Here is a 14,680-nt window from a genome sequence, read left to right as displayed (position 1 = left end):
CTAGTACAATGTTCAGAAGTGTGACCAGATGAAAGTGTATACAGGCAGTCCCCGAGTTGCATGCAAGATAGGTTCCATAGCTTTGTTCTTAAGTTGAATTTTATGTAAGTCGAAACTGTATATTTTATAATTGTAATCTAGACAAAAATAAAATTTTGCCCCAGTGACAATTCTAGTTTCAAAAGTTTTTGCTGTAATTGGACCAAGGATTATCAATAAAGATTCATTATAGACACTTTACAGTTGATCAATGCAGTCTGAGACAAGTGTAAAGCATTGAGAGAGCTTCACCAGGGGTCACAGTGGGCAGAGGGGTCCTTCTTTAACTAAGAGTCATCTGTAAGTCAGGTGTCCTTAAGTAGGGGACCGCCTATATAAACCTGTACCCTGGTAATCTAACCACATAGTCAGCTCAGAGACAAGATGGATCATAATGTGTCTGCTTAAAGAGTCCCTACCCACACTACGGAGTTTTGCACTGACCAGCCTAGGGAGTGATAGGAGCTAAAACAGCAATAAAACTGAGTAAAATTGTGAACAAAAGGGCTAAAATGATCTTTATTGTGTTAACATCACTAGGGGACTGAAAAGTGAGAATTTTCTTTCAATTGAAAACCCTTTTAATGCTTCAATAATAAATTACAGTAGAAAAAGTAACTCTGTCCTTTTTTCGGTAAGAAAAACGCATATATCCATGCCTTAAACAAACATAACAGATGACATAAAATTCTATTTGTTGTTTTATTTTTAAGTTATCTGTTTTCAACCGCCGCCATCTTGCCGAGGATCGTTGCTCCCCGTGACATGACAGCCTTGGGTCTTGCAATGATCTAGAACTGATATAAATATAAACATTAGGTATCGACGCATCCAAAAATGTCTGATCTATCAAAATATAGTAAAGTTTTGTCACTGTGTTTAATCCCGTAAAGGAAAATAGCGCCCAAAGTAAAAAATGGCACTTTTTTGCCATTTTCAAAGATATAAAAAAAGTCAATAAAAAGTGATCAAACGGTTGCATGGTCCTAAAAATTATAGCAATGAAAACGTCATCAATAGTTGCAAAAAACAACATCTTCCAAAGCTATGCATACCAAAGTATAAAAAAGTTATTAGTGCCAGAAGACGGCAAAATCCCCAAAAATAAAATTTTGTACAGGTTTTAATTTTTTAAATGTATGAAAATATTATAAAACCTATACAAATTTGGTATCCCCGTAATCGTACCGACTAAAAGAATGAAGTAGACATGTCAGTTGGGGCGTACAGGGAAATCCGTAAAATCCAAGCCCACAAGAATACGGCAAGAATGCATTTTTTTTTTACAAATTTCACTGCATTTGGAATTTGTTTTCCCGCTTCCCAGTACACGGCGTGGAATATTAAATACCACCATTTTGAAGTGTAATTTGTTATGCAGAAAATAAACCATAACACAGCTCTGTACATGGAAAAATAAAAAAAAGTTTTAGATTTTTGAAGGTGGGGAGTGAAAAATGAAAACGCAAAAACGAAAAAGGGCTGCGACGGAAAGGGGTTAATCCCTAAAAAGCTTTTGTTTTTAAAAAAAATGAGGGAATTAAGAGATTTTATAGTGTGAACTATGTCTTATTTACACACTCAGCAGTTCATCAAGACTAATTTTAAAAGGATATTCAAACAAAGGGTGAATTCACATATGCATTTTAGCTCACCTTCAGTTGCACATCCATTTAGTTTACGTTGTGTCTCCATTTTTCTTCTATTTTGTGGCCATCATCTGTTTTGTCTCCATGTCCACCCAAAAACTGAATGTTTACGGCTATTTTACATTGGCATTGTTTGTCAGGTCCAATGGTTCCGTGATTTCCACAGATGACACTCAAAGGCATTATTTTCATTGGGTGTTTTCACATTGGCTTGTACTTTCAATGATCTGTAGCAAAAAATCATGAATTATGTCTTATTGTTGCAGAACACAGAAGGCAATAGAAGTCTATAGGTAATTTTTTTGGCTAAATGAATGTGTTTTTCAAAAAATTTACAAATTCTCAGTGAATAAAATACCAAAAAACCCTACATAGTTTGATTCCCAATTTCTCCTTAGTACGCCAATACCCCATATGTGGTGGTAAACTGCTTTATGGGCACACGCCAGGGCATTGAAGGGAAGGTGCGCAGTCATCATTTATATAGTTTTTATATTTATATTTTTACAATTTTATTGAAGAATAAATTATAGAATTTAAGAATAAAGAATCAATTATTTTCCTATCACCATCTTATCGGAGACATTACTTTAATATCTTTTGGTTGACAGAGATGGTTTAGGGCTTATTTGTTATGTGTTGAGTTGTCCTTTTCAGTGGTACCATTTTGGCGCACATAACTTTTATTACTTTTTAGAACATTTTTGTGAAGGGATTTTATGAAAAATTGACTGCGTTATTGTACAGATTGTTACGGACGCGCCGATACCAAATTTGTAGTTTTTTTCTGGAGATTTTGTGGTTTTTTTACTTTATTAAATATGTATGATGTAATAATACTGCAAAATGCGGGAATGCACCTCCCGCCATGCAGTATTATTATGTCAAATGTCGGGAAGGGGTTAAAGTAAATCTACCAGCAGGATCAAGGATTGTAAACCAAGCACACTAACATACTAATATATGCTCCTTTTGGCAGAATCCACTTCTATTTAAGTTTCTTATGCCCTGGTTTGGAATAATACAAGCCTTTACAAATAATGTAAATTAGCTTGAGGGGCTCCCAGCACCATTAAAACCTATGCTGGGAGCATCATGTAATAATCTAATAAAAAAAAAAAAAACAGGGAATAAGATGCAAAACAAAAACAAAGGGAACACACACCAGTAGGTCAGTGTGCTGGGTTTACAATCCTTGATCCTTGATTTACAATCCTTGGTAATGTCCTTTAAACACTTTCACACACTGCATGTTTTAAATTATCCTGAAAAACACATACAAATGCATATAAAAGGTGCAAAATATTGTAGATAACATAAAATATATAATTAATAAAAAGATGTTATAAGAAGAGATAAGGATAGTATGGTTAAATTGTAAAGGGTATTTGCCGGTATACAGTAAATCTGCTAGATTTAAAAAAGTAAACTAAAAAAAACTACGAAATATATAATGTCAATTTCCAAAAAATATATTTGAAGATTGTCTTCAGCTGTTTATGAAACTCAGGTTGTATATTTTGTTCAGAAAAATTGATGTCAAAAGCATGAGGAGGAAATGCAAAATCAACTGTCAATGTAATGCCATGCAAATGAGGTCATATTTTGAAAATAACTTGACTAACAAAGAGCAACATTTACTTACCCGTCCACTGGAGTTCATTGACAATAATGCACTGTGCCGCGATTCATTAAGATCGTGCGGCCGATATCCTGCCTGTATCGTTTCCCTGCTCAGGTCCGACAGAGTTTACCATCTTTTTGGTGGTGCATGTAAGTGCATGGGCTTGCGACACAATTTGAAAGTTAAATCCCGCGCTCAGTCCGAATCAGTCGGATCAGTGGGATTGTCCGACGGCCCGCCCCCCAATTTGTGTTACATGGAAGTCAGTGCAGCTGCGCCAAAAAACAATCGCGTGCGGCACAATCCCAGCACCTACATCTGTTAAATACCTGTCCAAGCCATGCAATCCCCAAAAAAGGCGAACAATCGGACGAAAGTGCGATCTGCAACCCTTAGTAAATGAGCCCGTATTTGTCACATTGGTCACCTTGAAACTGTAATTCTGCATCTATATAAAAAGGCAACTCATTAATCATTGCTGTCTACACATAGATGAGAACACAGTGCACAACCCCTGTTGTTATTTTTGATCCCTGTGCTTTCCCTTGCAGCTAAAGAATCACCAGCTCGAGGGCAAGACATCATCTGTCCATATATAATTAGACAACATGTAATTAAGGCTTGACCCTGACCAAGGTTAGCTACACCATTGGCTGTGTCCGTCATTTTTTAAATATATATGCATTATTGAAGTAAAACAGAACATACATACCTATAGCGCACAAACAGAATGTTCCGCACAAGAAAATGGATGATTGTTTGCAGGACTCTGTTCCATTTCATGAGGCATAACAAGTACTTGCTTTTTGGTAAGACATTTTATGAAAAACTTTATCGTTGCAGTGTGTAATTATGTCATTTATACAAACCTTGTTTAAAAAAGTAAAAATATAGTTAGAAAAAAGGAAATATATAAACACACTAATGGTCAACCATTGATAGAAAAAAAAAAGATTTTTGTGGACTTGCAAAATTTAATGCATGAGGTTAACTTCACAATACCATTCCTGACCTCATTAAAAAAAGGAAAGAATCGCGGTTAATGAAAGTTTAAGATATCAATGTAAAAATGCCATTGATGACAATGCAAGGTTCATTTCACACTACCGTTTCTTCTTTCCATTACTTCCCTCTATTGAGTAAAGAATAAAGCATATTGCGGCAAAGACTTACCGTTAACATCCGCGATTGGTGCTAGAACCGATTGCGGATGTTATCCGGAAAGTCTTTGCCTGTGTTATCCGCAATCGATAAAAAGATGGTGGCGCAAGGACGCCATGAGGCTGTCTCGTTTTAACCCATTCATTACAATGTGGGATTTGCACATTTTAATGAATGAGGTGGGAAAAAAACTGTAGTATGGCAGTATATGATGGAATCGATCAGACAACCTAGGGTTAATGTACCCTAGGGAGTCTGAAAAATAGTAAAAATAAAAAAAAGTTTAAATTCTAATATGTCAAAATATAATAACAGTTCTTCACTGCGTTTAACCCCATAACGGAAAATAGCACCCAAAGTCGACCCAAACGGCACTTTGAAATTTTGAAAAATATAAAAAATTCTATATAAAGTGATCAAAAGGTCGTAAAATCCTTAAAATTGTAGCATTGAAAACGTCATCAAAAGTTGCACAAAATGACACGGAATCAATAAAATTTTTTTGTACAGGAGGTTTTAATTTTTGTAAATGTATGAAAACATTATAAAACCTATACAAATTTTGTATCTCTGTCACCGACCCAAGGAATAAAGAAGACATCTCATTTGGGGTGCACAGTGAAAGCCGTAAAATCCAAGCCCACAAGAAAACGACGCAAATGCATTTTTTCACCATTTTCACTGCATTTGGAATTGTTTTACCACTACCCAGTACAAGGCATGGAATATTCAAAACATCACAGAGCTCTTTATGTGTAAAAATAAAAAAGTTATAGATTTTTGAAGGTGGGGAGTGACCTCGTCTCCTAGGGCGTGCACACCGGCTCGCAAAGATTTAAAGGGCCAGCTTACTGGTAATTGGCACTGGCCTGACATTAATTCCTGCCCCTTCCTGTGACCCTTGCCGGATCTTCAAGCCATCTCCTTAAGAGAAAGCTCCCCTGTGTATCCTGTGTATCCTTCGTTTCTGTGTATCCTGCTTTCCTGTGTTCCTGACCCGTGTGCCAGTCCGTTACTGTGTTCCTAATCCGTGTGCCAGTCCGTTGCTGTGTTCCTGATCAGTGTGGCAGCACCTGCGAATCCTAACGTGAGTCCTTTTGTGCCTTCCTGTGCTGTTCTCCCGCTGTCACCCCGGGTACAGACTGTCTCCTACATTACTACCTTGGCAGCCACCGCAGGCTAGTCGCACCTGTGGAACGACATGGTGGTACCCCGCTGCAGCAAGACCAACCCACTTTGCAGCGGGCTCTAGTGAAGACCAGGTGCCACTTAGACTCCAGTCTCAGGTGTCGGCTAGTACCATCTCCCCCGGTGGTCCAGAGGGTCCAGAGACTCACAGTGCTGACAGAACACAGTTTTGGATGTACATTACTAAATATATACATTGGACTAGAGAATACCTTTCACTTAAATTTTCTTTTCAAGATTGACATTTTTTTTTCCTTTGCCATTTTTTTCCCAACATCTGAATTAGACGAATTAACAGTCCAAATATCAGCATGATCTTCTGAAACTTCAACATTCGAGGCAGAAATTTGATTCATTCCAGAAGATCTAGGGATATCATAGAAACCAAGATTTGAAGTAGATGAAAGATAAACCTCACTAGATCCTTGTGGAGGCATAAAACGTGCATCAAGAATAATTAATATCCCCCAATGTATCTGGTATACAAGTCTCTAACACTACAAGGTCTAAAGATTTTTAGATATCGTTCTCACACATTGGGGGTCATTTACTAAGGGCCCGATTCACGTTTTCCCGACGTGTTACCCGAATATTTCCGATTTGCGCCAATTTCTCCTGAATTGCCCCGGGATTTTGGCGCACACGATCGGATTGTGCCGCATCGGCGCTGGAATGCACGCGACGGAAATCGGGGGGCGTGGCCGAAACGAAAACCTGACGGATTCGGAAAAACCGCCGCATTTAAAAAAAAATGTGTCGCGGAACTTGCACTTACCTTCACTAGGAATAGGCCGGTGAACTTGAGTGTGTTCCGATGCTCTTCAGCGCAGCAGCGCCACCTGGTGAACGTCGGAGGAACTGCCTTAAGGAATCCCGGCCAGACCCGAATCCACCGCAGAGAACGCGTCGCTGGATCGCGAATGGACCGGGTAAGTAAATCTGCCCCATTATCTAAGTATGTCTACTAGGCAGGAAGTATAGCAGTGTATTCTTTACAGAAGCCTATGACTCATCGATGTGAGGCGTTAGAGTCAGGTGTCAGAGTTAGATATCAAATATGTCATTATATGACTCTGACTCCTGAACGTGTCCTAAAATGGAGACTGTAGTAATCACCACCCAGCTGTCTGGATCTCAGAAATCCCAGATGAGAGAGACACTTAACCCCTTTCATTGACATTTTCACAGGTAGACCATGGAAAATCAGATAAGACACTCAGGTTGATGAGATGTTGGATATGGGAGTGATCCATTAGACTCAAAGCGCGCACGCATAACCAGTAGTGCTTGTCCCCAAAAAAGACAAGACACACACTTCTGTGAGGACTACACAGGAAGCTGAAACAGAAAACAGTTTTTGATGTGTACCCAATGCCCTACATAGATGAGTTGTTGGATCGATTTGCCAGATCCCAGCACATCACTATCATAGATCTGAGTAGGGTGTATTGGCATATTCCCATGACAGCTGAGGCGCATGAAAGGTCTGTTTGTATCACCCCTTTTGGGACAAAAAATGCTCCTGCCACTTACCAGCAGTTAGTCGGAGGGTTTGCTGTTGCAAACCTGGACTAGAGTGCAGTGTTTACCCAGACTTCAGAGCAGCACTTTACCTGTCATGGTGCTTAAGCACCTCCATGAAGCTGATCTGACCATCAACCCTGGGAAGTGTCATAGACATGTCTTAGATGCAGTACTAAGGACATCTGGTAGGTGGGTGGACAATTAAGCCAGAGCCAGGGAAAGTAAATTTCATTGCCAATTGGCACGCCCCCAGGAAGCAGGTCATTTTTAGGAATAGACGGGTACTACCGTATCTTCGTCCCCATCCACAGTATTCTGGCCAAGCCCCTCATAGACCTCACAAAAAAGAAACTACCGCAGGTAGTGCAGATTGTGAATGGTCCATGGCAGCTCTGATTTCAGGCAGAATTTTGTAGTCCAGACAAACTGTCTTCAGATACTTAGATTCTCTAATGCTACTGGCAGAGACTTATTATGCTTAAACTTTATTATTCAAAGTACAATGCATAAATAAAATATAAACTTGTCAGATAAAAAAAATTATAAAATAATATACCATTATATATACTCGTGTATAAGCCGAGTTTTTCAGCACAATGTTTGTGCTGAAAATTCCTCACTCGGCTTACACTCGGGTATAAAAATTAACTCAGTACTCACCATTTCGACAGCCCGGGCAGCTCCTCTTCCATTTTCATGTTCGTGGCAGGTCTGCGACAGCTCCATCTGCAGCGCCTCTTTATTCCGACCTTTATTCCGACATCTCCGACCTGCCACAAGCGTGAAGATGGAAGAAGAGCTGCCGGGGCTGTCGGAATGGTGAGTACTGAGTTAACTTTTTGTTAGGGCTGGCAGGCTATATACTACAGGGGCTGGCAGGTTATATACTACAGGGGCTGGCAAGCTATATACTAAAGGGGGCTGACAGGCTATATACTACTGGGAGCTGGCTGTATACTACAGTGGGCTGGCAGGCTATATACTACAAGGGCCTGGCAGGCTATATACTACAGGGGGCTGGCTGTATACTACAGGGGGCTGGAAGACTAAATACTACAGGGGGCTGGCAAGCTATATACTACAGGGGGTGGCAAGCTATATACTACAGGGGGCTGGCAGGCTATATACTACAGGGGGCTGGCAAGCTATATACTACAGGGGGCTGGCTGACTATATGTTACAGGGGGCTGGCTGACTATATGTTACAGGGGGCTGGCTGGCTATATACTACTGGGGGCTGGCTGTATACTACAGGGGCTGGCAGGCTATATCTGGGGATCCTGTGACCAATGCATTTCGCACCATCAGCTTCAGGTCAATAGGTTTTTCCAATTTTTTTGTGTTAAAATTAGAGGTCTCGGCTTGTACTCGTGTCGGCTTATATTATATTATACGGTACATACAATACAGTTACACAAATAAAGGGAAGAAAAAATAATAACCTTATTAATGAAATAGCTCAAGTTATACACATCATTGGTGTTCAACAGAAGCTTATGCAGCTTATCCATGTGATATGAATTCCCCAGAGAACTGACACAGACGGCCCCTGGATTCACTAATTTAAATCTGAGAAGGGAAAGTTTGCATTACCCCCTCCTTTCAGTAAGGTACACTCTAGATGACTTTGATAAAAACCCTGGAAGATGTGACAACCATGCCTCCAATCATTGTGGTATCTCGTTACTTCTCACCATATACCAAACTTGGGATGGCTAGTCTTAAAATCAGGGGTGTTCCATGAATTGACCCAGTTCCCTCCTAGCTAGATTCTTGAAATTCAGCAGATAGAGGGATCAAAAGCCCTTAACCCTCTCCTATAAAAGAGGACAGATGTAATTATCTATTGTGTCCCTTTTACAAGCAGGAAATCCCCCACACACATATGCAGTTCAGGATACCTCTTGAAGAAATGCATACTAATGAGCCCTTCTTTGTTCCTGAAGAGTAGCATTGGTGTCAGTTGAATAAAAGCAGCACCTTTCCAGGCCCATTGAAGTCCCACTCTCCACACTCTCCACTCTCCCTGTGCAGGAGTGGCACCTATGAGGAATGTGAAAAACATGACATGAACCACAATTTACCAAATGCAGGAGATGATCATCTGTTTTGGTAGGAAAATCAATATGGATTCGGCACCATTGTTGGTTGAAAGTAAGGCCCCTTTCACACTTGCGTTTTTCACGCATGTGTTCTGCGCATGCTTTTGACGTGCAGAACTTGCTTTTTCAGACTTGCATTTTTTTTCACGCACACATGCGCATTTTTTTTAACGTGCATTTAAATCTCAGCATGCTATACTTTTGCAAGTCACGCGCATGAAAAACGCACCATACAAGTCTATGGAGATGCATTAAAAACGCATTGTACTCTGAGACACATGCAAGTGCAAAGCAAATGCAATGCGTTTTTCACGCATCAATTGTCATAGAAAAGATAGACCTCAGTCCCGAGTCCTTTTCACACGCATTATCTGTGCATGAAAAATGCATTGAAATTGCGTTGAAATTGCATTGAAAATGCACATGAAAAAGTGAGACACTGAACAAACTCTGACTGAAAATTGATTGAACTCTGATGCAAAATGTCAGTTTGATCATGATCAAACTCTGACGTGATCTGCAACCCAAGTGTGGAAGGGGCCTAAGATTCTTGAACAGCAGATTCTGGCACTGCAGTGGTCGTGGAGAGGGTAGTAGATGCAGGCTGGGATGGAGCTGTGTCCAATTTGTGGAAGCTGCAGCTATGGATTTGAGTCTCCTGACTTTGATCCTGGGATTAGGTTGTCAGGACTAAAGGTGTACACTGTACTGAACAATAAGTTTTTGGAGGCATGGTTGTCCATAGGATCTCTTCACTCTGTCTCTGCAGGCTTGACTCCAAGATGGAGTTTACCACTCTGAACATGTGCCAAGAAAAGACCTCGTGGTAAAGAGCAGGCTTCTGAGAAGGAACTTGAGGTCCAAGAGGCCATGCTCCTCCTTGCCCAGGGGTTTTAATCTCCTGGTCAGGTGGTAGCACCTCTCCAATCACACTCTAGTTTGCAATGCAGCATCATCATTGGTCAATTAACTATTGCCTATTCAGGCATGATCTACAACTGCTATTACCTAAGATCTCTCTGCATTATCCCCTGGGTGAGTTGTGGAGGCTCACCAGATGGATCCTGACAGGTAGAGGGACCTATTTGCAACTACTCCCTTGTCTATATGTTGGCAGGGGTGTTGCAGATACATAATATCTGGGACAAAGATCATCGCCCCTACAGTGCATTTGAAACAATCTGGCTGGCATTAAATAAACTCTGTGCACTATTCATATAGTTAGATGGTGTGACTCACTATTCTATTATCTCTCTCTATTGAGCATCAGAAATATTCCTAACATCTGATACCCACTTTTATCGCACCATTAATGTCTTAAGATACGCATCTTGTAATTAAAAAAAGCTCACCGAAATAATCCCCATTTAACTAAGAAATCTACTACCACGTGTCACGGGTGCTCCTGTAACCCATCGCCCGGGTTGCAGGCGCATCCATGCCCTTCCTACCAGATCTTTGTGCTTTTGCCATTGAGAAAGCTTCCTTGCGACAATTCCTGAGTATTCCTGCGTTCCAGTGTATTCCTGCTCCTGAGTCCTGTGTTGCTGTGTTACCAGAGTCCCTCCATGTTCCTGTGTTACCAGAGTCCCTCCGTGTTCCTGTGTTACCAGAGTTCCTTCGTGTTGCGGTGTTCCTGCGTTGCTGTGTTCTTGTCTCCAGTGTGCCTGAGTTCCCATTCCTATCTGCCTGGATCTCCCCGGATTGGACTTGACCTGCATCGCTGCCACCTGCCCTAACCTTGTGCCTGGACCACGAGTCTGTCTTCCGTTTAGGCACCTTGACCTCAGCTGCCACCGCGGACTAGTTGCACCTGTGGAATGACCTGGTGGTACCCTGCCTCAGCAAGACCATCCTGCTTTGCGGCGGGCTCTGGTGAAGACCAGGTTCTGCTTTCTGGTCAGCCCGATCTTGCCACCATCGTGGTCCAGCAATCCCGGCAGATTGCCGCACAACGTGAACAACTGGGACAAGTCGCCGCCATGCTGCAACAGCTGCTAGCCACTCAGCATCAGGTTCCTGAGACTGCTCCTGCAGTGTCTACTACTACCCTACTAGTCTTCCTGTCGCAGAGCCCAGACTTCGACTGTCAATGCCCGACAAATATGATGGGGATCCCAATCTGTGCAGGGGCTTTTTTTACCCAGTGCTCCTTGCACATTGAACTCATGCCATCGCAATTTGTCATGGAGCAATATAAGGTGGCATTTATCATCAGTCTCCTCTCCGGGAAAGCCCTGGCCTGGGCTACAGAGACGACCCGGTCACTGCTACTCATATGGCATTTCTGGCAGAATTCCATTCCGTGTTCGAAGGTTATCCTCTGCTGAGACTGCGCTGCTGAATCTTCATCAGGGGATCTCTTCTGTGGGAGAATATGCTAACCAGTTCCAGACCCTGGCCTCGGAGCTCTCCTGGAACGATGCAGCCCTGTCAACAACCTTTCGGAAAGGGCTCTCTGCTCAAGTCAAGGACGCATTGGCCGCCCGTGACCTGCCATCTACCCTGAGTGGTCTCATCACCTTGGCTACTCGAATTTATGTGCGGTTAAGGGAGCGTACCGAGGAGTTACGTCAAGAGCAACCCCAAGTCCGTCCACGATGCCTACCTCGCTTGGCTCCTGCTTTCCAAAGGCCACTTCACTCGCCGGCCATACTGTCTGCAGAGTAGACTATGCAGGTGGAAAGAGCTTGGCTGTCTTCCCGGGAATGATGTAGGCGACTACAGGAGAACCTCTGTCTCTACTGTGCCAGCCCGAAGCACTTCCTTCGGACCTGTCCACTCCTTCCTCAGCGTCCGGGAAACAAAAACAACTAGGGTTCTTGGGAGAAGCATCCCTAGGTGAGAACAAAGCTTCTACACATCTGAACATACCTGTCCTTCTCAGCTCCAGGAAGAGTGATCCGTTTCCAGCCTCTACCTTCCTGAATTCCGGCTCAGCAGGAAAGTTTGTGGATGTTGCCTTGGTCTCTCAGTACCATCTTTCTGTGGTCCACCTCGAGAACCCTCTGGCCATCTCGTCAGTTAGTGGGCACGTCCCTTATCACTGAACAGTTGGATCATCTACGTGGTGCCAAGATTTTCACCAAGTTGGACTTGCAAGGGGGCATACAACCTCATTCGCATACATCAAGGTGATGAATGGAAGACAGCCTTCCATAGTCGAGATGGGTACTTTGAATATCTTGTCATGCCCTTTGGTCTCTATAATGCACCAGCGGTGTTCCAGGACTTTATATCTGTGTTGTGGTCTACCTGGACAAAATCCTGGTGTTCTCTGCAGACAAGGAATCCCATCAGACCCATGTACGGCAGGTTCTCAGGCGCCTAAGGGCCAATCACCTATATGCCAAGCTCAAGAATAGTCAATACCATCAGAATTTCCTTGAATACATTATTTCTGACAAGTAACTTCAGATGGATCCTGCCAAGGTGTCTGCAGTACTTCAGTGGCTGCGCTCAGTGGGATTACAAGCTATCCAGAGATTCCTGGGCTTCACCAATTACCATTGGCAGTTCATCCCACATTTTTCCTGGTATCTCCCATTGTGGTGCTGACCAAGAAGACACTGGCCTCCGGCGGCTGAAGACCCTTTCACAAAGTTAAAATCTGCCTTTTTATCTGCTCCCGTTCTCATCCGGCCTCACTCTGAGAAACCGTTCCTGCTAGAGGTTGACACCTCATCCGTTGGTCCTGGAGCGGTTCTCACACAGAAGGGTCCCAAGGGCCAAACCCTCACCTGTGGGTTCTTTTCCAAGACCTTTTAAGCTGTAAAACGGAACTACTCTATTGGTGATTGGGAGCTTTTGGCTATTAAACTTGCTCTGGAAGAATGGTGTTATCTTCTGGAGGGTGCTCGTCATCCAGTCAGTATCTATACTCATCATAAAAACCTCCTGTTTCAACTTTCAGATACATTTCCGTCCTGTGGAGAAGAATGTTAATGCCGATGCTCTCTCTCGTGCCTCAGATGTTGTTGGGGAGGATCCTGCTCCTAGACATATTATTCCTCCTGAACGGCTGGTTCATGCTGCTCCTGTGGACCTTTGGCAACTTCCTCCTGGCAAGATATATGTCTGACCTGCCCTTCGGAGAAGGATACTGACTTGGGGAAATTGCTCTCGTGTGGCTGGGCACCCTGGGGTGCAACGCTCTGCCGCCTTCATTTCCCGACACTACTGGTGTCCAGATCTGGTCAAGGATGTAAGGGATTTTGTGGGTTCTTGCACTTCCTGTGCCCGAAACAAGCCATCTCGTCTTAAACCCGTGGGTCTTCTGTTGCCGTTAACGATACCCAGCTGCCCATGGACTCACGTGGCAATAGACTTTATCACCGATCTTCCCTGGGTGATACCATCTGGGTGTTAACCAACCACTTCTCCAAGATGTCCCACTTCCTTCCTCTGCCAGGCCTGCCGTTGCCTCTGTGTCTTCCCAGCCTGTTCTTCCAGCACATCTTCTGGCTTCATGGACTTCCTCTGCTCATTGTCTCGGACCAGGGGGTCCAGTTTGTTTCCCGTTTCTGGTGGTCCCTGTGCCTTCAACTACAAGTGAAGCTGGACTTCTCATCTGCTTACCATCCTCTGTCCAATGGACAAGTTTGGAGGGTTAATCAGACCCTGGGCTGCTATCTCCGCAATTTTGTCTCTAGAACTCACAGCCTAGCTGGATTCCTGATCTCCTGTTCTCCCTTAGCGTTGTTTGCTTCTCCCCGGTATTGTATTTCGCCAGTTAGTTTACTATTCCTTGACTACCATTTTCCGACCATTTTCTGGTACTTTCACCTGTGCCAGTGTTTGTCCTTCTAGAACTCACAGCCTAGCTGGATTCCTGATCTCCTGTTCTCCCTTAGCGTTGTTTGCTTCTCCCCGGTATTGTATTTCGCCAGTTAGTTTACTATTCCTTGACTACCATTTTCCGACCATTTTCTGGTACTTTCACCTGTGCCAGTGTTTGTCCTTCTAGAACTCACAGCCTAGCTGGATTCCTGATCTCCTGTTCTCCCTTAGCGTTGTTTGCTTCTCCCCGGTATTGTATTTCGCCAGTTAGTTTACTATTCCTTGACTACCATTTTCCGACCTTTACCGACCTTCACACCAGAGTGTGACCAGGCAGTTCTGCTTACTCTTCTATGTTCTGTGTCAGTTAATCTTTAGTTTTCTTTTCTTGCGTCTGCTTTAGTTTTCTTTGCTGACTTGAATCCCGTTTGTTTCATCATTGTTCGTCCTGTTTTTTCCCTCTGTCTGAATACTGTCCTAACCCTCACACTTCAGTTTTCTATCCGTACCACCTCACAGCGGTTGACCTATTTGGGTTCCTCTCACCTCCCAGGGCCTTTCAGGGTAGCGGCAGTTCAAGGCGGTTTCTGCCTTGGTAGGGTCTAGTCTGTAGA

At 43.1% G+C, this 14,680-nt stretch overlaps 1 long non-coding RNA gene across 2 annotated transcripts in view; it reads right to left on the bottom strand.

The window, feature by feature from the left end:
* Positions 1 to 280: 280 nt before the first annotated feature.
* LOC140096773 (uncharacterized) overlaps positions 281 to 14,680 on the bottom strand; it is a 77,425-nt gene continuing 63,025 nt past the window's right edge. For both annotated transcript variants that reach the window (XR_011850076.1, XR_011850075.1), the window contains exons 2-3: positions 1,695 to 1,915; positions 281 to 836 (exon numbers count right to left, since the gene is read on the bottom strand). This is a non-coding gene — a long non-coding RNA (uncharacterized lncRNA). The remainder of the gene's footprint in view (positions 837 to 1,694; positions 1,916 to 14,680) is intronic.

This window comes from Engystomops pustulosus, chromosome 1 (genome assembly GCF_040894005.1).
Source record: "Engystomops pustulosus chromosome 1, aEngPut4.maternal, whole genome shotgun sequence".
Classification (NCBI taxonomy): domain Eukaryota; kingdom Metazoa; phylum Chordata; class Amphibia; order Anura; family Leptodactylidae; genus Engystomops; species Engystomops pustulosus.
Note: the sequence above shows the minus strand (reverse complement) of the source record. Positions and strands in the feature narration are given on the sequence as shown.